General features: G+C 37.2%; 1 long non-coding RNA gene across 1 annotated transcript; it reads right to left on the reverse strand.

Moving 5' to 3' along the window:
• Positions 1-17484: 17484 nt before the first annotated feature.
• Positions 17485-18681, reverse strand: LOC145005756 (uncharacterized). The gene is made up of 2 exons (XR_013662671.1): positions 18189-18681; positions 17485-17897 (listed from the first exon to the last, which is right to left on the reverse strand). It is a non-coding gene; the product is annotated as an uncharacterized LOC145005756 (long non-coding RNA).
• Positions 18682-23797: the final 5116 nt, after the last annotated feature.

Consider the following 23797-nt stretch of genomic DNA (forward strand, 5'->3'; position numbering starts at 1 on the left):
CCTCCCTAGGTCTTTCATGAGCATACTACACACGTTGGTGTGATATTTGGTTTTAGTGGGAGTTTTATGATGTTTTATGTTTTTTTTTTAATTATGTTTTTCTGTATAGAATTAAGAATTCGATTAACTCTATTATTAGTTGCACTAATTTAAAGTTTGATCTCACTTCAATCTAAAGAGTAATTTTTCGGAAATCTTTTTAGATTTTAAAACCACACATCATGTTTAATATATGTTGTTAGTTATAAATGCATATGTGACCATTGATAGGTTTAGTTACATAAATTGTAATGAAGACCACTTTGACCCTATACTATTATGATTAGTGGACGAGATTGTTTAAGGGTACCAATTGTCACACCTCGAAAACCGAAGGCGGAAACATTTCCGGGGCGGACTCCACGTTAAGTATCAAAATCCAATGCACATAGTAAGTAAAGTAAACAACCATTACATTACATATATAATTTACATTTGTTTCAAAAGTAAAGTTATACAAGTGATATACATATGCATCATATTAACAAAAGTAAAGACGAGATCTTCAGTACGCTCCGTCTTCTCCAAAAGGATTGCTGGGTACCTGTGTATCGCTGACCTGAGAATACAAGCGGTTTGAAAATCAGCATAAAGCTGGTGAGTTCATAAGATGTTTGTTTTCTGAAAATGTACCAGTTTCCTTTAGTTTACCAAAGAGGTTGTTATCCAAGAAAATCTCATATTTTCTTATGTAAAGTTGGTTTACCAAAGAGATTGTTATCCAAGAAAATCCCATATTTTCTTATGTAAAGTTGGTTTAGTTATCACTTGTTACCAATTCGTTTATGTGTTGTATTTTACCCCAGGAAAATCCCATATTTTCCTAAATGTAAGATCGGTTTTATATTACAGAGTATAGTTTTATACATAAAACTATATATTGAGGATCATGGGATTACTATCCCGAACTAGATATGAATTAGTTTGAAATGTGCGATCTATAGACGGAAAGTAGTTTGAAAACCATGGGACTCACATCCCGTACTAAATACAAAACAGTTTGATATACATGAAAATATAATATGAAAACCATGGGACTACTGTCCCGTACTAGATACGATATAGTCTGGTATTCATGGAAACATGGATTGAAATCCATGGGACTACCGTCCCGTATTAGATACAGTATAGTTTAATATTCATGGAAATATAGATTTGGAAACCATGAGACTACCGTCTTGTACTAGATATAGGCTCAAAAACCATGGGATTATCATCCCGTATTAGATATAGTTTCAAAACCATGGGACTACTATCCCGTACAAGATATAGGTTGAAATCATGGGACTACTATCCCGTACTAGATATAAGTTAAAGACCCTGGGACTACCATCCCGCATTTGATATAAGATCAATAGACTGAAAACCATGGGACTACCATCCCGTACTAGATATGGAAACTATATATAGAAAGTAGATATGGAATTGAAACAAAGTCTAAACCAAACTCCAAAGCAATACTACGAATAAACTTATATTAATACGTATTGTGAGTCGGGTAACCATGATGATACAACAAAGAGACCTCCTTGACGCTTGTCAGACGTTGAATGATATCCAGAAATTTGTCACCCCAGGCGTGCCCGCCTAACTGTAGCTATCAGTTAAGGTGTGGGATTGTCAGTCCCAAATAGATCTATTCACAAATTCCTCGCTCTCCCTCCAAGAGACTCTGGTTACACTTCCGGGGAGGATTTACTGCTCATCCATAAAGGGTAGTGACGAACTCACAAGGTAGTACTAAACCATTCATAGGGTTCTCATATGATATCAAACATACAAAAGATTATGAAACATAATACAGTGAATACAACTATATACAATGCAATCATATGACAATACATTCAAAATGAAACGGAGATAAACTGAACCGGACATAGTTTATCTAATAACTTTGTATACATATCGGTATGTGATGAAACAAGAACTAAAGAAGCTCAAATTATTCCCATAATAATTTGATTAGTTTGGTTATTTCCTTAACTGAAATTCATATACTTGTAGTTGATAAGTCATCCCTTATGCTCAGCATAATACATAAGGGGTAAAGGTATTTATACGTTTTCCAGATATTATTTGAAATACATCAATGTTATGTATTGAAAACATTTGTAATTTGCTTGTATTCCCCCCCCCCCCCCTGAAAACATTGAAAAACCATTGAAAAAGGGTAGGGGTATGAACTCACCGGACGAGAAATGTGACGATTTTGGATGCGAAAACGTTGGTTCGGGGCTTGCAAACGTACGAGATTCCTATGTATAATGAAAAGATACACATTTCTATCTAATTAGGACTTAGTTTATTTATTTGTTAGGGATAAACACTTCTAGTTGTGGAAACACCTCATTGCAAGCGTTTGGAGGGACCCGGGTGACAACTACGGACGTGTAATGGCACTAGGGACATGGAATTTGAGTTTACTCCCCAAGATTAAACTCATACAAGAGTTTTCGGCCCATAACATCCATTCCCCATGAGTTTACGGCTATAAACTCATGGTGGGGTGTTTTTTGTTGTTAAATGGCTTCATATGACTAGGGAAAATTTGCTAGGATTAAATCTAAGGCCTTGGAATGGATTAACTTCACATAGGGACCATTTATTGGAGTTTACGGCTGTAAACATGGAGTTTACGGCCGTAAACTCCCCCATACATAGAATCCTTAATGTTTTTGGTCCTTAATCAATCACATGTGATTCTAAAAATCCCTACAAGCCTTGAAATGAATTTGGGGCACCAATTGACATACTTTTAGGAGTTTACGGCCATGGGACACATGCTATGGCTGTAAACTCTCAAATGATGGGTTTGGTTGAGTTTAAGGCCCTAAAACTATTTTTGGTTGGATCTATGATTTATTCTAAGGCTTTTGGTGGTGTTGGATGGCTTTCTAACACATTGGAAATGAGTTTACTCACATTTTTGAGGGGTTTACGGCCCAAGCACATGCCTTGGCCGTAAAATCATATAAATCCCTCCAAATTTATGTTTAAAGTGTTCTTAGTCCATTACTAATATTCTAAAAGTCATATCTAGGTCTAATTTGAGTCGTGGAAGGGTTTAAGGGCTTAAAAACCCTTTAAATATGGGTTTGCGGCCTAAGCACCATCCAGGGCCATAAACTCATATACAAGGCTCCAAATCATGGTTTAAGGCATTCTAGATCCATTCCATAAAGTCATCTAGCCATATTTAAGGTCCAATTGTGGTTTGGAAGGGTTTTGTTGCTCCAAAAACCCCCCATTTAGTTGAGTTTACGGCCTAGGACTGTTCTAGGGCCGTAAACTCATGATAATGGACCTAATCCATGGTTTAAACTCGAGTTTGAAGGCTAGAGAGGTTGCATAACAAGTTAGGGAAGGTACCTCAAAGATTTGGAGCCTTAAATTGATGATTTGGACCTTTAAACTTGGATTTAGGAGAGAGGTTAGAGAGAGAGTAGAGATAGGAAGCAAAAGCTTCAAATGGATGTTTAAACACATTTAAATAGGTCCTAAAACTTGGACACAGTAGAATTCTACCCGATACCGGCATTAAACGGGGCTTTAGGTCGCACCCGATTAAGTTTCCGTAACCCGGCGGGGACGTTTCTAAACTTTTTGGAAATAAACATTTTTGGGCTAATTTCACGAGTTCCAAAGGGGTTTGGACACTCATTAGATTATAATAAACATACAAATTTAAATAATTTAACCCAAAAAGAAACGGAACGATTGATAAACGGTGAATTTTTACGGGTAGAACGGGTTTTCGACGATGGAAAACTTCGGGTTGTTACATTATCCCCCCGTTAGAGAGAATTTCGTCCCGAAATTCAAAGATTTAGATATAGATCATGAATTGGAATGAGATATGGATAGATTTGTTGCCTTGGATTTTCACGCTCTCAAGTGGAATTGGGTCTCTGCTGGGCGTTCCAGCAAACCCTCACTATCGGGACGTGTCTTTATTTCGTACCTTAACTCTCTCAATCGATAATCTCAATTGGTTATCCCATGAAGGTTCCAACCCTTGATGACTTCGATCTCCTCGAAGGAATTGCTAGGGTTTCGTCGAGTAGGTACTTCTAAGGATTCAAGATGTGAAGTACTGGATGTATGTTACTAAGTTCTGAGGATAGCCGAAGTTTGAAGATTGCGGAATCGATTCTACGAGGATCACGAAGGGTCTGATGGTTCTAGAAGAAATTTATGGATATGTAGGCGATAATAATCGATGGGACCCAAGAATCGACGGGTTTCTATGGGTATCTCTGATGCCGACGAATTCCCTATCGCCTTAGTTGTTGGAAAGGTTCACGAGTATGACTGCTTTATTTAGCTATATGATCAAGGAGAATGATTTGACCAAAAGGGTACCACTACTAACCCGTAGTGATCATATTAATTCTTGGCCACCGTCATGGAAACGTCATCCTCACTGAGGTTTGGTCACAAGGTAGTTCCAGAGATTAGGCCGGTGCGAGACTTGGCTATATGTTCGGAAGGAATTCTCGAAATTCTTCGGGAAAGACATTTAGGGAAAAGAGCTGCAGACTTCTCGTTTCCGATGATCACAGGAACGAGGGACGCGTGTCAATTCTTATCAGGAAAACTTTTTGAGCTTTAAAGTATGAAATGATACGAAGGTTTGATGCCGAAGATCACGAGAGTCGGGCCGGGGAAAAGATTTAGATAGGAGACCCTTTCGAAATTAAGGATAACAACATGAATGAAGCTCGGTCATTTCATGTCAATCATAGCATCAAAGCATTTCGTGAAAAATTTCCCATTTAATCGAATGGAACAGAATGATCCTCCGGACTGAGAATACAATCTATACGTACGAAGTTAGTGTTCTCTATCTTGCTGGTTAGCCGTCTCGACGGTACACATTTTCGATTACCAACAAAAGATTAAGTTTAGACAGGTGTTCGAATAGATAGATAACAGGTTACCCTTCTAGTACTAGAATCGAAAAGAGTTGCAGGTATAAGAGTTGTCAAAAGGGAGTATACCTGCGTCGATAGTAGGATCAACAGTTGTCTCCTCTCGTTGTATTGCTAGGACTCTTCCAGTGTTGTCGGTTGTTGCTGCTTTAGGGCAATTTCTTTTGAAATGGCCTACTTCGCCACAACTGTAGCAGGTTAGACTGATTCTCGCTCCGGATGATTGGTTTGTTGGTTTGGGTGGTTTTCTGCAGGTTCGAGCAAGATGGCCCTTCTTGCCACAGTTGTCACAGATCCTTTCGTGACATGGACCAGGAATACGGTGATGGTAGCTGCACTTACCACACCAAGGAAGGGTACTGGTGTATCCACTGGTAGGCGTTTGGGCTGTAGATCCGACAGCTGAAACAACAACAGGGGCAGTAGCAGCATGGACTGCTATTGTTTGCTGTTTCTTAGAGGAACCTTGCATACTCTGGGCCTTCCGTTTGTTCCATAATTTCTTTTTACTTCAACCTCCACTTGTGACTTGCTCAGGAGTGGTGTCCTCCTCATCAGAGTTGTCTTCGTGATCGATTAGGATTTGTGCAAGACACTTAGCGCTTTCGTAGGTGTTTGGCTTCGCAGCCAAGACATTCCCTTTTGTTGGCTGGGTCAATCCCCATATGAATCTCTCGATCTTTTTACTTTCCGGGGTAACCATTCCCAGACAGAGTAACGCCAGATCATCGAATCTTGAGGTATAAGTTGCTATGTCGGAACCCCTCATCTTTAGATTCCACAGTTCATGTTCTAGCTTCTGAATTTCTCCCCGAGGGCAATATTCTGCAAGCAGAAGCTCCTTCATGGCTTCCCAACCCATGGCATTTGCTACAGGTAGAGTTAAGGATTTGACTCGGCTGTTCCACCAAGTCAGGGCTTTGTCAAGGAAGGTGCAAGCGGCGAACTTTACTTTGTCAGACTCCGAACAGGCACATATTTTGAAGATTAATTTGATTTTCTCGAACCATCGAGTTAGGGAAATGACACCTCTAGTGCCATCGAACGATGTGGGTTTCGCATTCATGAAGTCTTTATAGGAACCCCCTCTTTGGTGTCCCTGGCTGTCTTCCGGGTTTTGGGGCTGGGGACCACCTCCTGAGCCACCGGGGTTCATTTGACACATGGTTGCCACCATTGCGGCAGTTAGAACTATCTGGAGCGATGCAAGATCAATTGAGGAGGAGGTGGTGGCAGAGGAGGATTGTTGCTGTTCTTCGAGTTGGGTCTCTTTCTTGGAGGCATCATGATCTAAAAAAATCAGGAAAGAGAGGATCATAAGTCCTCTGAATTGAATCAAGAGATATGGAACAGGGGGTATCTCATCAAGACAAAAATAGCATTATATCAAGCGATAAAGCAGGAAAGAGTTATCAAGGCAGAACATTTTATCGCCAGAGGAATGATCAAGTAACAACGCGTATACGAGGATTTTCTACAAAGGATTGACTCGAGAAATACTCCCATAGTATTTCTTGTCTTGTTGCAACGACGACTCATTGTTTGGGTATTGGGTAAGTTTTAGGCATGTTGCACACCACAGTTACTCCCAAACACATTTTGGCTGTGTCTCGAATGAATATAGTTGGCCAAGCTATATTGATCCTAGACACGACTACATAACTGCCCAGGTTTAACCACAACGCACAGCACCCATTTACTTATGCTTTGTTCTACTTGTAGTTACGGATCTCGGTGGTTAGGTATACTTGTATACTTTTGAAAATACTTGTAGTTTGAAGATACTTTTAATTCAGAGCACTTAGGCCCTTTAGTGTTTATAGTTTTATACCATGTAAGGTTTGGTATACTTCATTCACTATAAACAAGGGCTCTGATACCAATCTGTTACACCCCGAAAACCGTAGGCGGAAACATTTCCGGGGCAGACTCCACGTTAAGTATCAAAATCCAATGCACATAGTAAGTAAAGTAAACAACCATTACATTACATATAGAATTTACATTTGTTTCAAAAGTAAAGTTATACAAGTGATATACATATGCATCATATTAACAAAAGTAAAGACGAGATCTTCAGTACGCTCCGTCTTCTCCAAAAGGATTGTTGGGTACCTATCTATCGCTGAACTGAGAATACAAGTGGTTTGAAAACAAGCATAAAGCCGGTGAGTTCATAAGATGTTTGTTTTCTGAAAATGTACCAGTTTCCTTTAGTTTACCAAAGAGGTTGTTATCCAAGAAAATCCCATATTTTCTTATGTAAAGTTGGTTTACCAAAGAGATTGTTATCCAAGAAAATCCCATATTTTCTTATGTAAAGTTGGTTTAGTTATCACTTGTTACCAATTCGTTTATGTGTTGTATTTTACCCCAAGAAAATCCCATATTTTCCTAAATGTAAGGCCGGTTGTATATTACAGAGTATAGTTTAATACATAAAACTATATATTAAGGATCATGGGATTACTATCCCGAACTAGATATGAATTAGTTTGAAATGTGCGATCTATAGACGGAAAGTAGTTTGAAAACCATGGGACTCACATCCCGTACTAAATACAAAACAGTTTGATATACATGAAAATATAATATGAAAACCATGGGACTACTGTCCCGTACTAGATATGATATAGTTTAATATTCATGGAAACGTGGATTGAAATCCATGGGACTACCGTCCCGTATTAGATACAGTATAGTTTAATATTCATGGAAATATAGATTTGGAAACCATGGGACTACCGTCCCGTACTAGATATAGGCTCAAAAACCATGGGATTATCTGTTGGGTTTTGAGCATTCTAACACTCCTATGGTGTACTTGCAACCATATAAACCTTGGATCTATGTTTTCTCTATAATACATGCAAATAAGAACTTTCCAAGGCTTTAATCCTAACTAGCATATTATGAAGCACTTGTACTACAAAGTACTAGTTAGATGACATACCTTTTGATGTAGCTTGATGTCTTCAAGCTTTAAGAGCTTAGCCCCAATAGTGTGGAAGCCTCAAGTGGAATCACAAATCACCAAAACACCTTGGAAGACTTTAGAGAATATGGATACTTGGTTCTCTCTAGTGAAATTGGCTAGCGCTTCGTAGTGTACCCACACTAGTGCCAATTTCACCAACCAAGGATATCTTTATATATTATGGAAACTAGGGTTAAACCCATGACCTTTCATTTCATATGATCCATGGGTTAAACACTCCATGGACTATCCATGAAAGCTTAGCCCAACCTAAATGAACTTGGCCCATTCCATATATACAAGAGTCCATATTTAACTAGTTCATTTTGATCACTTAATTAATTCTAAATTGATTCTTGATCAATACTAATTAAATAATACGATTCCATATTAATATATTAGAACTTATAATATATTAATATTAATCACAAACATACTATTCTCAAAAGATTATCCATATAAATTGTGACGGTGAAGTGCAACCCAAATGGACCATGCCGGGTCGGGTCAAGTACATACCAAATATAGTTATGGACTTAGACATTAATCCAATAGTCTCCCACTTGGATAAGTCTAAAACTATTATTGCGTATGACTTCAGGAACCGACTGGCAATCGTAGCTCTCAAAATCTTCTGTCGAACTCTGACCTTGTCGATGAACTCTAACCTTTGTCAATGACTTGTCCATTAGATAAGGGATCATATATTCCTCCATTCTAGATATCATATGGACTGAGACATGGATTATAATCATTCTTTCTGTCCATTTGTTGTTTCCCGATTTCCCATTTATGACGACTGACTAATTGAACAAATCAAATCAGTCCTGGCCCGGCCGAGCACTTCCATTTGTCATCATCAAATCATCGAGGGGCCTACAGATATCGCTTTTATCCCGAAGGTAAAAGGAATGGATAAACTTCGAATCATATGGCTTGTTCTACTACTTGTTGAATCATACGCAAAGGCACGTTTTATAGCACCAAGTTACCAAATGCGTTTTCGTGCAATCAATGTACAACCAACTCATAGTAACAACTCATATCTCTAGGTTTCAAGAATATAAGATATTATCATCTCATGATCACTCGTGATTAAAATCCATGAAGTGATTCCAATGAGTGTGGGTTGAATCCAATACTCAGAACTTATGAGCACTCATGAGTGTTGTAGCCCTTTGTCCAACACCTTAGACCTCTACAAGCCAACCCATGACAGTCTTAATTCATATCTACTTCCAACATATGACCGACTGTGGATGGTTTGAATAACTTAGTCATTTCGTAAGAATAACCTAGTTTATTCGGGAAGTCAAAACATGCAAAGTGAAACACAAGAATAATTGAATCCAATATGGTATCAAAACCTATGAACATAAATAAAACACCTTTTATTTATCACCATATGATTACACATTATTCATTGTATACTGTTTCAGCTATCAACTTTATTCTTGAATTTAAAACAATAGTTGTCCCATGCTCCAAGCATGTACATTATGTTTTTTTTTCTAAACACTAGTCATGCCACACACCAAGTATGCATACTATGTTTGTCTATGATCTTTACTTTGTGAACAAGATCAATTGAACATAACTTCAATGATTCTCTTTTCACACTCCCAAATCCTTACTGCAAATGCAAGAATTCCAAATTCATGCCATTTACTGAAATCTGTTAGATTCTAAAGTTATATGCATTAATCCTCTTGTAATGATTATGCACAAAGTCATAAAGACTTGACAAAAACATTACAGAGCATTCCAAATGAGATCAACTCCTTGGAAACATCCTTCTTGCATTAAGTTTCCTTAATCTTACACAGATTGAAAATTCTAACTTTGAAACATTTCCAGATTCCATTTTGACTATCACTTCTGAACAAGAGTTGCCTCCTTACAGATTATGTCAATATGGTCCTTCCAGAATTATCACTATACTTCCAACTGTCCTTGAGCAACAAATCTTTGGTAAACCTTAGATTGTCCTCGACAATTGTTTAATCCTTTTAGTCATATCCAGTTCTAAACCTTTTCCCTTCTTAATGCCCTAGGCATTTGGAAAATTTTAGAAAGGATGAATATAGCACATATAATTGATCCTATATCCGAAGCATATGGGACACGATTCATGATGTCTCACATAAAGACTAAATCAGTCTTTTGCCATACTATTTCCATTTCAATTTGCCAAGTTCTCATAATTCAGATTATGAAAAGGGATGTCGTAAACATAATCGAATTTTAGAACGCAAATAATGGACCCATATACAGAATTTCCTTATGTTGAGCTATTCCAACATGAAATTCATATATATATATATATATATATATATATATATATATATATATATATATCCTTGACTAAATGATTAAAACCTCACGATCTAAGCTTATAGATTTGAGATGAAGTATAATTTCCTCTCCCTTAATTATAGCAAACAACTCTTTCCCAATTGAAACCTTTTGTTTTCGATAATTAACATTGCTAACTTGCAATACTTATCATAATTATCATGCTCCCACTAACATGATGATTATTAGCACAACACTTATGCTCCCACTAGCTTTGACATGTACTCAGAAATCAGCTGACTTTCTTACCAAAGTTCAGATTTCTGATACTAGATTGTTTTGATAAAACTTTATCAAAATCATACACCTTCCCTTAGATAGCACACTTATGTGTCTAAACAATTATGAAGAGGGATGCCATAAGCATAATGGTTATACTTTTTGCCACTTCTCAGAAGTCCAGGTTAGTGTGCCGGTAAACCACACATGCTCCACTAAGGACTTTGAGAATCCAAATATCACAATTGCTATCTAGCTAAAATCTACTTAGTGAAAGTGTTTCCTCACCATCATTTTCATGAATCGGAGAGAAACCTTATGACACTTAGATTTAATGGTGTATGTGTTCTTATCCATGTGAATTGTCAAAACCATAGTCACAAGACAAGGATAATGACAAATCCAAACTCATATGGACTGAATTCAATCTTAATTTCTTGCCACCTGGCAGTTCAAGGGCCTGCCATTGCTTCCAAGTTGTTGTGAAACAAATTGAGAACTCTAAGAACTCATATGCAAAGCCAAATTTAACTGGAATGGGCACAGAATATGTCAACACAATAGGTTATAAACCACAAGTCGTGTGCTAGTGAAGAACTTCAGGTTCTATTCTTGATTAGTTCTCGAGACTTTCAAGACTTTTAAGACTCCCACTGTCCTCTTAAACTATAAGACTTCCTTGTCAAACATCCAAGAGATAGTGTGGATTCTAATCAAGACAAACACTTCACACAATTGGCCTAAGTTGGTCTTTGTTTTATCCAAAACATCACAACTTACCAATTTCAAATGTACAAGAGTAGAAAACTTTTACTCTTACGTACATTTGACAAGTGTTTTAAACCTTCTTTAAGACAATGTCACTCAAGTTACAATCTTGGAGTATGACTCTCAAAATGGTTTTTGGAACGAAGTATGACTCATCTTCTTGATTTAACCATTTCAACAATTCAAGTTCCTCTTCTTAGTCATAAGAATGCACTAAGATTTCCTTAGAGAACTAATTGTGCTACGGTTTCTTAATCATTAAGATGATCACAAAAACTGATATTAAATTACTCTCCCATCTTTTCAGATTTGAGAAACTTTTATCCTTCTGCCTAATTTGAGCATTCTAACACTCCTATGGTGTACATGCAACCCTATAAACCTTGGATCTATGTTTTCTCTATAATACATGCAAATAAGAACTTTCCAAGGCTTTAATCCTAACTAGCATATTATGAAGCACTTGTACTACAAAGTACTAGTTAGATGACATACCTTTTGATGTAGCTTGATGTCTTCAAGCTTTAAGAGCTTAGCCCCAATAGTGTGGAAGCCTCAAGTGGAATCACAAATCACCAAAACACCTTGGAAGACTTTAGAGAATATGGATACTTGGTTCTCTCTAGTGAAATTGGCTAGCGCTTCATAGTGTACCCACACTAGTGCCAATTTCACCAACCAAGGACATCTTTATATAGTATGGAAACTAGGGTTAAACCCATGACCTTTCATTTCATATGATCCATGGGTTAAACACTCCATTGTCTATCCATGAAAGCTTAGCCCAACCTAAATGAACTTGGCCCATTCCATATATACAAGAGTCCATATTTAATTAGTTCATTTTGATCACTTAATTAATTCTAAATTGATTCTTGATCAATACTAATTAAATAATATGATTCCATATTAATATATTAGAACTTATAATATATTAATATTAATCATAAACATACTATTCTCAAAAGATTATCCATATAAATTGTGTCGGTGAAGTGCAACCCAAATGGACCATGTCGGGTCGGGTCAAGTACATACCAAATATAGTTATGGACTTAGACATTAATCCAACATTATCATCCTGTATTAGATATAGTTTCAAAACCATAGAACTACCATCCCGTACAAGATATAGGTTGAAATCATGGGATTACTATCCCGTACTAGATATAAGTTAAAGACCCTGGGACTACCATCCCGCATTTGATATAAGATCAATAGACTGAAAACCATGGGACTACCATCCCGTACTAGATATGGAAACTATAGATAGAAAGTAGATATGGAATTGAAACAAAGTCTAAACCAAACTCCAAAGCAATACTGTGAATAAACTTATATTAATATGTATTGTGAGTCGGGTAACCATGCTTATACAACAAAGAGACCTCCTTGATGCTTGTCAGACGTCGAATGATATCCAGAAATTTGTCACCCCAGGCGTGCCCGCCTAACTGTAGCTAGCAGTTAAGGTGTGGGATTGTCAGTCTCAAATTGATCTATTCACAAATTCCTCGCTCTCTCTCCAGGAGACTCTGGTTACACTTTCGGGGAGGATTTACTGATCATCCATAAAGGGTAGTGACGAACTCACAAGGTAGTACTAAACTATTCACAGCGTTCTCATATGATATCAAACATACAAAAGATTATGAAACATAATACAGTGAATACAACTATATACAATGAAATCATCTGATAATACATTCAAAATGAAACGGAGATAAACTGAACCGGACATAGTTTATCTAATAACTTTGTATAAATATCGGTATGTGATGAAACAAGAACTAAAGAAGCCCAAATTATTCCCATAATAATTTGATTAGTTTGGTTATTTCCTTAACTAAAATTCATATAGTTGTAGTTGATAAATCAACCCTTATGCTCAGCATAATACATAAGGGGTAAAGGTATTTATAAGTTTACCAGATATTATTTGAAATACATCAATGTTATGTATTGAAAACATTTGTAATTTGCTTGTATCCCCCCCTTGAAAACATTGAAAACCATTGAAAAAGGGTAGGGGTATGAACTCACTGGACGAGAAATGTGACAATTTCGGATGCTAAACGTTGGTTCGGGGCTTGCAAACGTACGAGATTCCTATGTATAATGAAAAGATACACATTTCTATATAATTAGGACTTAGTTTATTTATTTGTTAGGGACAAACACTTCTAGTTGTGGAAACACCTCATTGCAAGCGTTTGGAGGGACCCAGGTGACATCTGCGGACGTGTAATGGCACTAGGGACTTGGAATTTGAGTTTACTCCCCAAGAGTAAACTCATACAAGAGTTTTCGGCCCATAACACCCATTCCCCATGAGTTTACGGCCGTAAACTCATGGTGGGGTGTTTTTGGTTGTTAAATGGCTTCATATGACTAGGGAAAATTTGCTAGGATTAAATCTAAGGCCTTGGAATAGATTAACTTCACATAGGGACCATTTATTGGAGTTTACGGCTGTAAACATGGAGTTTATGGTCGTAAACTCCCCCATACGTAGAATCCTTAATGTTTTTGGTCCTTAATCAATCACATGTGATTCTAAAAATCCCTACAAGCCTTGAAATGAATTTGGGGCACCAATTGACATACTTTTAGGAGTTTACGGCCATGGGATACATGCTATGGCCGTAAACTCTCAAATGATGGGTTTGGTTGAGTTTAAGGCCCCAAAACTATTTTTGGTTGGATCTATGATTTATTCTAAGGCTTTTGGTGGTGTTGGATGGCTTTCTAACACATTGGAAATGAGTTTACTCACATTATTGAGGGGTTTACAGCCCAGGCACATGCCTTGGCCGTAAGCTCATATAAATCCCTCCAAATTTATGTTTAAAGTGTTCTAAGTCCATTACTAATATTCTAAAAGTCATATCTAGGTCTAGTTTGAGTCATGGAAGGTTTTAAGGGCTTAAAAACCCTTTAAATATGGGTTTACGGCGTAAGCACCATCCAGGGTCGTAAACTGATATACAAGGCTCTAAATCATGGTTTAAGGCATTCTAGGTCCATTCCATAAAGTCATCTAGCCATATTTAAGGTCCAATTGTGGTTTGGAAGGGTTTTGTTGCTCCAAAAACCCCATTTAGTTGAGTTTACGGCCTAGGACTGTTCTTGGGACGTAAACTCATGATAATGGCCCTAATCCATGGTTTAAACTCAAATTTGAAGGCTAGAGAGGTTGCATAACAAGTTAGAGAAGGTACCTCAAAGATTTGGAGCCTTAAATTGATGATTTGGACCCTTAAACTTGGATTTAGGAGAGAGGTTAGAGAGAGAGAGAGTAGAGAGAGGAAGCAAAAGCTTCAAATGGATGTTTAAACACGTTTAAATAGGTCCTAAAACTTGGACACGGTGGAATTCTACTCGATGCCGGCATTAAACGGGGCTTTAGGTCGCCCCCGATTAAGTTTCCGTAACCCGGCGGGGATGTTTCTAAACGTTTTGGAAATAAACATTTTTTTGGCTAATTTCACGAGTTCCAAAGGGGTTTGGATACTCATTAGATTATAATAAACATATAAATTTAAATAATTTAACCCAAAACGAAACAGAACGATTGATAAACGGCGAATTTTTACGGGTAGAACGGGTTTTCGACGATGGAAAACTTAAGGTTGTTACACCAATGTTATAATAACATTCATTAAAGCGATTATACAGTTATATGTACATTTATATATTTGTGGTCCAGTGGGAGATTATTGGATAATTATGGGATCACTTCATAAATATGTACGATATATTATTAAATCCAATTATTATGGTAAGAATATAAATTATTGATGGCCGATCAATAAAATATTAACTTACCTTGTCGGTTACATTCCCGGTTTGACTCAAGATCCTCAAGATCCCTTCCATCTCTCACTTCGGGGTATATCTCCACCTATATATACATGTGACGAGGAGCAATCAAGAACATGAAAATACATATGTAAATTCGTTTAGGATTTGTTGAGGGATTTTAGAGAGAGCTCTTGAGATCAATTGGAAAACTCAACCTAGTTTTTCAGATTCAAAGATCATAATCAAATCATGTATGAATCCTTCATTCTTGTTTAAGTTTTCTTTTAACCAGATTTGAGATTAAAGATCCAAGATTATGCCTCCGCGTTTTATGTTTTGGTTATCAAAGTAACCAACAATGAATCTATTGAAATGTTTGTATGCTATATGATTTTAGTTTGCTAAGAACATTCTTTTATATGCTATTTGAAAAATCCTAAAAAACAGAGCTTGCCTCTTAAGTAGTGGAGTATCAGGTAAATTTTGTTAATTTTTATGGTCTTTTTACTATGTTTAATATATAGATTGGTAATAACATGAATGAAGATTAATGGGCTATGCATTTAGGAACTTGAGTTTATTAAAATACAATTTTTTCAGGGGTATAGGTTGTTTGAAAAGCTGCAAATATGGAAACTGGAACTAGAGTGGCCGTATTTGGACCGGGTGTAGTTGGGCTAGCTGTATGATTCCTATAAACTTATATAAAGATTTTACTTTTTAGCCTTACACATAAAGGCTTTCGTAAATTTTTGTAATTAAACATAACATACACTATACATAGAACCTTATACTGTGCATATTATTTTTTTTAAAAAAAACTAACAATCAGTTCAACGGAATGGACAACAATAGAATCAGAATGGCTAATGTCCTTTGCGTTCCTCGTCATCTATACATGCTTAAAGGTGAACCAGTTGAACAAAATGAACAACAATATGTGCAGTGATCTGTTTCCATTGTTCATGTCTTAGATTGGCTAATGTCATTTGGGTTCCCCAAGATCTATACATGCTTAAAGGTCATGGTTACTACTTTTATTGCCATGTGAGTTTAATCTGTTAAAGCTTTTGTCGAATATAAATTGCTTCACCCTACAATGCTTATCAGTTTTGTAAGTTTTGTTAAGTTCCCATCAGGTCTCCTGTCTCCCTATAGACTAAATTTTCATTAGCCTTTTATTAGATAGCTGCAAAAGTTTTTGTGTTTTTAATATTCAATCGGTTTAAGCTTTTTAGTGATTAGCCGGCATGTGAAAATGATGCTTTGGTTTAATAATCATCTCACTCGAATTATCTAAAATCATAAAGGGCACTTCAGTCCTTTTTGGACGATTTTCAAGTGTGTTGTTAAAAATAAAAATAAAATAGGGAGGCCTGGTTTTAGTGAGATCAAAATGATTTTGGTCGCTGCTTCATTAAATGAATGTAAGTACCTAGGTGTTTCTATCTGAAAATGACCACTTTACCCTTTGACTTAAATTGAAAAAAAGATTTGTTGTTTTGGCCGAACCATTACGGTATTAATATTTTGCTGATGGATGTTTGTAAGTTGATGATCGTTCTTATTTTTCTTGGTTGTGGCCTAAGTGTAAGATGGTAAACTTAACAATTGCATCTGTACATTATTTTTTATATAAATAAAATTGAATTTTTATAATTTTAGGACCATATTTCCCCTGCACTGTTTTTTTATTAAAAAAAATCAATTTTTATAATTTTAGGATGATATTGCCCCTGAACACCGTTTTTATATTAATAAAAATCAATTTATATGGTTTTAGGATGATATTGCCCCCGCACACTATTTTAATATTATAAAAATAACTGTTTTCAGTTTTAGAACCATATTCCCTTGCACACTTTTTATATTAATAATTTTTTTTTTCAATTTTAGGAGCATATTGTGCCTACACACTGTTATTATTATATTAGTAAGATTTAATTTTTACAATTTAAAACCATATTCATTCGCACATTGTTATTATACTAATAAAATTCATTTTTTATAGTTTTTGGACCATATTGCCCCTGCAACCTGTTTTTATTGGGTAGATTTTTTGAAATCAAGTGCAGCCTGAACTTGTGATACTTGATTATAGGCTGATTACATGTTCTGCAATAGAATATTAAGTTCATATGATATGCATTTGTTCCTTTCTTTTTTAAGAGACCAGAATACCCCCATTATTGGTTGCTTAACACATTTTCTTCATCCAATTTGGTATAATGCTATTATTGTACATGTCCTTCAAGGTACAAGAAGGACAACTTATCGTCTTCAACATCCATTGGTAGGAGTTGTCAATAGATCTTAAGATGAAGGGAGCATAAGTATTTTGCTAAAAGTTCTGATTGTTGGCATTTGGGCATTAAAATGGTTTGGTTAACATTTCTAACTCAATAAAATCTTTCTGTTATTTCCAATTCTTTGAGGCTTCCAACCCCGCAAAATGGGATCTTCCCAAGTTGCTTCTAAAATCCTTTCAAAGTACACACAAATATTTTTATACAAAGCTACACACAATTAATTCTCAGTTACAATATAACAATTAGAAACATTAATTTTAGATACATAACAAACTATCTTCTTTTTCATCTCGTTCAAGAACACCTCCAATGGAGGTGTTGTTCTTGATAAATCAATCAAACCAATGGGAATTCAAGCCTCCCTCCTTTCCCATTCTTTTGTCAAATAAGCAAGCCAAACACCACCGTTCTTCATCTTCTTCCTACTTCCTCCTATCACCTGGCTCCACCACCTTACACCGTCACCACCCTACCACCATTCCACCTCCTTCTTTCCTGTCAAGAACCAAAACCAAACAATCGAATGATTTCTATCAAAATAAACTAAAATCAATGTCGATGCCTCTTCAAGGTAAGATCGACATGATTATGCTAATCAATTAGATTCTATATGGTTAATTAGAAACATATTTTTTCTCAAATCCTATGCATCTGTTTATATAGATGTGTTTCTTTATTCTGGAAAATACTTTTTTTTGCATCTGATTTACACTCTCTTTGGGATTAAAATCAAGATTATTCAAGGAGATATAAGTGATGCATATAGCTAATTACAGGATGGCTTACCAAAGGATTGCATTTCATTGGATTGCTTTAGTGTCAACTGGGCTTGTCTGCACTGCTACCGCTGCTTGCAGTATCCGGACGTCACACCTCGCAGCCGGAAGAGACGTGGAAGACTTCGCTACTTCTCCACGCCCTCCATTCCTTCGGACCCCATCGACCCTCGCTGCTGCCCTACCGCATCCCGTTTCTTTCTTTTCTCATCTCGATCAGTCAATGATTGAGGATCCGCTTTCCCTCGATTCTCGGCTATCGGTGACGAACAACCACCGTCGCGCCACCTCCTTATATTTCCTTCGTGATTTTCCACTTTCTCGAATCAGACGAGGATCGGGCCTTCCCTCCCTCCTCTTCGGCGTCATCGACCACCGACGAGACTTCCCTTGGCCTACAATCGATTCGAAATCATCGGACCTCTAGCCGCTACGTGTTTCCTTCGTGCTCTTGCCCGATCAGACAAAGAAGACCTAATCAGAGGAAGACGACGCCCCTTTTATGTGCTGAGTCATTTTATCAATTTCACCGAGTCCTCAAACTGATAACGAGATCGATTTTGACTCGGTCAAAAGTCAAAGATAACTCAAACTTACATTTAAATTTCTCAAAGCTGACCCTCATTTGAAAAATACCTTACAAGATTAGTCCAATCCTCAATCATTGAATCCATTTATTCCAAACAACCCCTCCTTTGAAATTATTTTAACCAAATCAGTCCCACTTTGGTTACTTAAATTACCAAAAAAATCCCGATAGTTTAGTGAACTTACAACTTAGCTCCCATTAGTTTAAATTCGTTACAAAATGGACCCAGAAGTATTTTAAAGTTCAAGAATTTGTGGATTTGTCGTTTCTCACGTCAAACTTCTCAAAGAAACCGAATTAGAACGATTAGAACTGACGCTTCAAGGGTGAGTGTTTACGACCCATTTTTAATATTTTAATTATTTCGGTGGAGAATACATGTGACTATATATTTTGTTTATACAAATCAATTCACGCAACAAATACTACATGATACAAAATTATATGATTTTTATGCTACATTACATATTATAACAAGCACGTTATGAAACTCTGTAGTATTTCAAGAACTTGAGCTATTACTACGTATGTTTATTTATATGTTTAAGTACACAACGTTTATACATGTACATATGTTCATTAATTTGAAAAATTCATTTTTACAAAAGCGAGCACATTACACTTTTGGATACATGTCGAACATACTCGACTTTTATAAACGTCATACAACGATATTCATCATGCCTAGTAAGTTAATGAAAATTAAGTTAGGGTTGAGAGTTATTCATAAACTTTTTAGTTTAGGGCTTTTTGGTGAGACTCAACCTTATTCATTAGCTAAGTCTAACGACTTAGCATACCCACACTACCGTAACCGTTAATCTTCGGAGCGAGATGCTTATGTATAGATCTTTACGGGGTTGACATCCCTACCTGCGGTTTTTAGCTACATCCTCGACTAATCAATCGAAGCGGGTGATAGGTGTCTATAATTTTTACTGCAACGTCCAATGAAGCATTGTAGTCAGGTACACTTAAGTCATATATGTCGGTTATAACGCCTGATTCCTGGTACAAATTTAATTATAATTTAATGAATTTTGAAGAGCTACTCGACGAGTTGGGAGCCCTAGACTCGTTGAGTAGAAACGAGATTGGAAGCGGGATTTAAGTTGCATACTCGACGAGTAGAGCTGTCAGGATGAAACCCTAATTTCGGGGGTTTGCACCCTATTTAAGCATTTTAATCCCCACTTTATGACCTCATTTCCAGCCTCCAAATCCCAAACCCTAATCCACGAAACCCTAGAGCCTTGTGTGAGCTTGTGATCCATTTTGAGTGAACTTTGTGTGATTTGAAGCTTGTAGAAGAAAAAGAAGCTAGAGGATTCCAGGAAAACATTATAGATCCAGAAGTAGCATCTCTGTGACATCCCCAAAATCACGGCCAGAAAAGACCGGTTTGTTTATGCTTTGTTTAAAAATCAGAGTAACATTTTAAATAAAAGTGTTGCGGAATTTGTCCCAAAACAATAATATGATAAAGATTTATCAAAAGCATTTCCATAGAAATGTATTTCATTAAAAGACTCGGGATGTCATGTTCGTACAGATCAAAAGCATAAACAGTACAATACAAGCCTTACTACATTATTTCATATCTACAGGCCTATATCCGTAATCCCTCGTCCAAACATCATATATATGCTCAAGCGCCACTACCTGTAATACATAAAACTGAGTGGGTCAGGCTTGGGAGCCTGGTGAGCACATAGGGTTTTCAACCCACAAGAAATAGTTTCTTAATTTCATCAATCAACAATAACCCGATTACCCGTTCCCGTTATCCTCACTTTACGTCCCTAAACACCTATCATAAGGGACCTAGCCTAAGGATCATCATCGGGACGGACACTACTACTAAGGGGATTCCTCAGCAATAAATGTCCTAATAGGCAACCATGTGGGGGATGGAGTACATCTGGTGAGCACACAGTTCAAATAAACACACAGTTCAAATAAACATCTACAGGTTGCGAGCCTGCTAGTGTTCCACTGGACTGTCTAGAATAGTCCGTGGTCGTCATCTATACTCCGCTAGATGACTGGATCATCAATAACATCTATAACGAGGCCTCTCATTATTTTATTTTGTCACACAGCAACTATTACATCTACCCATGTTTTACCCAACACATTTTGTAGATATAAAATACATATACAGTTTAAATCTTTGAAAACATGTATAAAACGTTCATCCAGCATAGATAGCAAGTATTCAGATAATATGCACAAATAGCACGTAATTTATATTAAATACTTCATATCTATGTGTAAGTTGAAAGTAAATATGCACTCACCTGAAAAGGTGGTGATTCCGAACTCAGACAGCGCTTCGCTTCTTAAAATGAATTTTCTTCGACGAAACCTAGTATTATTACCACTAGAGTTTAGTTTATTATTCGTCGAGACTAATTAATAGTCTAGCTATTATTATTATTATTATATAAGCGTCAAAAAAAAATACTTATATAACCCATAATAATAGCCAAAGTATTTATTATAAGTTCCTAATAACGTTACTATAATTAAATAAAAGCTATATTAAAAATAGCGTAGGCGTAGCTCACTTACAGCGGGTTTTATAGAAAACCGGGCTTTGCTTGGAGCAGCGTTCCCAAGCCGAAAAGCTCTTCTTCTCGGAGCCTTCGAGCACTCCGGGGCTTCCGCCTCGTGCTAGGGAGGTTCCCTAGGCTTTTCGGGGGATTTCGGGGCTAAAGAGAGGTTCTAGAGAGAGAAAGAGAGAGTAAAGAGAAGAAAGAATGGGAAAGGTGTGAAGAAAATGAGGGTGGGAGAGGTGGTATTTATAGGATGAAATGTGGCTGAACTTGGTGCCACATGTCACCATCTGGTGGCAAGCCTTGGGGAGAAAGCAATGGCCAAGATTGTGCCACATCACCCATTTTCGCACAGCACACTTCCGACTTCTAAAATCCGTAACTTTCACATACGACCTCCATTTTTGACGTTCTTTATATCCACGCGTAGGTAATAATAAGATCTACAACTTTCATTTTGACACCATCAGCTAATTCTCGACCGATCTTAAATTTAACAGTACAAGGAGATTATACTGTTAAACGTCTGCGTAAAATTAATAACTTCTACATACGGACTCTGTTTTTGTCTGTCTTTTTACCGTTGATTTCCTATTAATGATATCTTCAACTCTCATTTACGTTGCGTAAGCCAAAAACCGCTCGAACTAAAATTCGAGTTTCAGGCCGTGCACTGCTAAGCCGAATCTTAGAAAAATCATAACTTCTTCATACGAAGTCAGATTTGGGCGTTCTTTTTATCGATGTTCTTAGTTTAACATATTCTACGACTTTTGTTTAGATTGATAAGGCTAAAAAGTCTTCTATCGTAAATTCACTATTTACGTCTCCCGGTGCCGTGCCGGTTTTGCCGTAAAACTTCGGCGGGCCATAACTTCTTCGTTATAGCTCGGATTTCGGCATTCTTTATATGTACGGAAACCTTGAGACGTATTCTACAACTTTATGTAGAGATATCGGGATTATCTCACACTTTAATTTTGAAGCTCATTTTTATTCTTTATTAATTATACATTTATAATTAAATAATAAACACATAAACACACATAATTCACATAATACTCAAATATTTTATATTTATTACTTCAAAAAGAGTTACAATAGTTGACCTAGACTATTACATTGACAAAAATGCTTAGCCCTGAAAACCCGGGCGTTACAATTCTCTCCCCCTTAGGATGATTCCGTCCCGGAATCATGCATCAGCAAACAGATGCGGATAGCGACTCATCATGTCATCCTCTGTTTCCCAAGTGAGATTCGGCCCATTCGAATGTTTCCATCGGACTAGCACCAAGTTGACCATCTTGCGTCGTAACTTCTTAGTCTTACGGTCAATAATTGCCTCAGGCTCTTCGATCAGCCTTTTATTCTCATCCATCCTTAATTCCGAGATTGGAATTATGTCGGGAACATCTCCCATGAATTTCCTCAAATAACACACATGGAAGGTGTTATGAATACCATTGAGTTCTTCGGGCAATTCCAGCTTGTAAGCTTGGTTCCCAATCTTCTGAAGAACTTTGAACGGTCCAATAAACCTTGGACTCAACTTTCCTCGTTTCCCAAATTGTATAAGTCCCTTCCACGGTGAGACTTTAAGTAAAACGGAATCCCCAACTTCGAAGGTTATCGGTCGTCTTTTCTTGTCAGCATAGCTCTTCTGACGATCCTGAGCTGCTAACATTCTTTCCCGAATCACCTTCAATTTCTCAGCAGTCTCATGGACTATCTCGGGGCCCATAAACTGCTTCTCTCCGGCTTCAAGCCAACAAGACGGCGTACGACACTTCTGTCCATACAAGGCTTGATAAGGTGCCATCTTGATGCTCGAGTGAAAACTATTGTTGTAGGAAAATTCTACTAGAGGTAAGTGTTCGTCCCAATTCCCTTGGAATTCGAGGGTACATGCTCTCAGCATATCTTCCAACGTTTGAATCGTTCTTTCGCTCTGACCATCAGTTTGCGGATGGTAAGCAGTACTCAAACACAACTTTGTACCCAACTCCTCTTGTAGACTCCTCCAAAACCTCGACGTGAAACGACTATCACGATCTGATACAATCGTAAGAGGGACACCGTGAAGTCTTACAATTTCCTTCATGTAAGCATTTGCGAGCTTATCCATAGACCACTTCTCGTTGGCTGCTATGAAGTGTGCACTCTTGGTGAAACGATCCACGACTACCCAAATCATGTCGTGTCCGTTCTTCGTTCTGGGCAGTTTAGTCACAAAATCCATGGTGATGTCTTCCCATTTACCCATGGGTACAGGTAAAGGTTCTAAACTCCCATACGGTTTCTGATGTTGTGCCTTAACCCTCGCGCATGTTACACACTCAGCCACATACTTCGCAACATCGAGCTTCATCGTCGGCCACCAGTAGTAGGGCTTTAGGTCCCTATACATTTTAGTGCTACCGGGATGAATCGAGTACATGGTCTTGTGTGCTTCTTCCATTAGAAGATCTC

This window comes from Lactuca saligna, chromosome 7 (assembly GCF_052625555.1).
Source record: "Lactuca saligna cultivar CGN05327 chromosome 7, ASM5262555v1, whole genome shotgun sequence".
Taxonomy (NCBI): domain Eukaryota; kingdom Viridiplantae; phylum Streptophyta; class Magnoliopsida; order Asterales; family Asteraceae; genus Lactuca; species Lactuca saligna.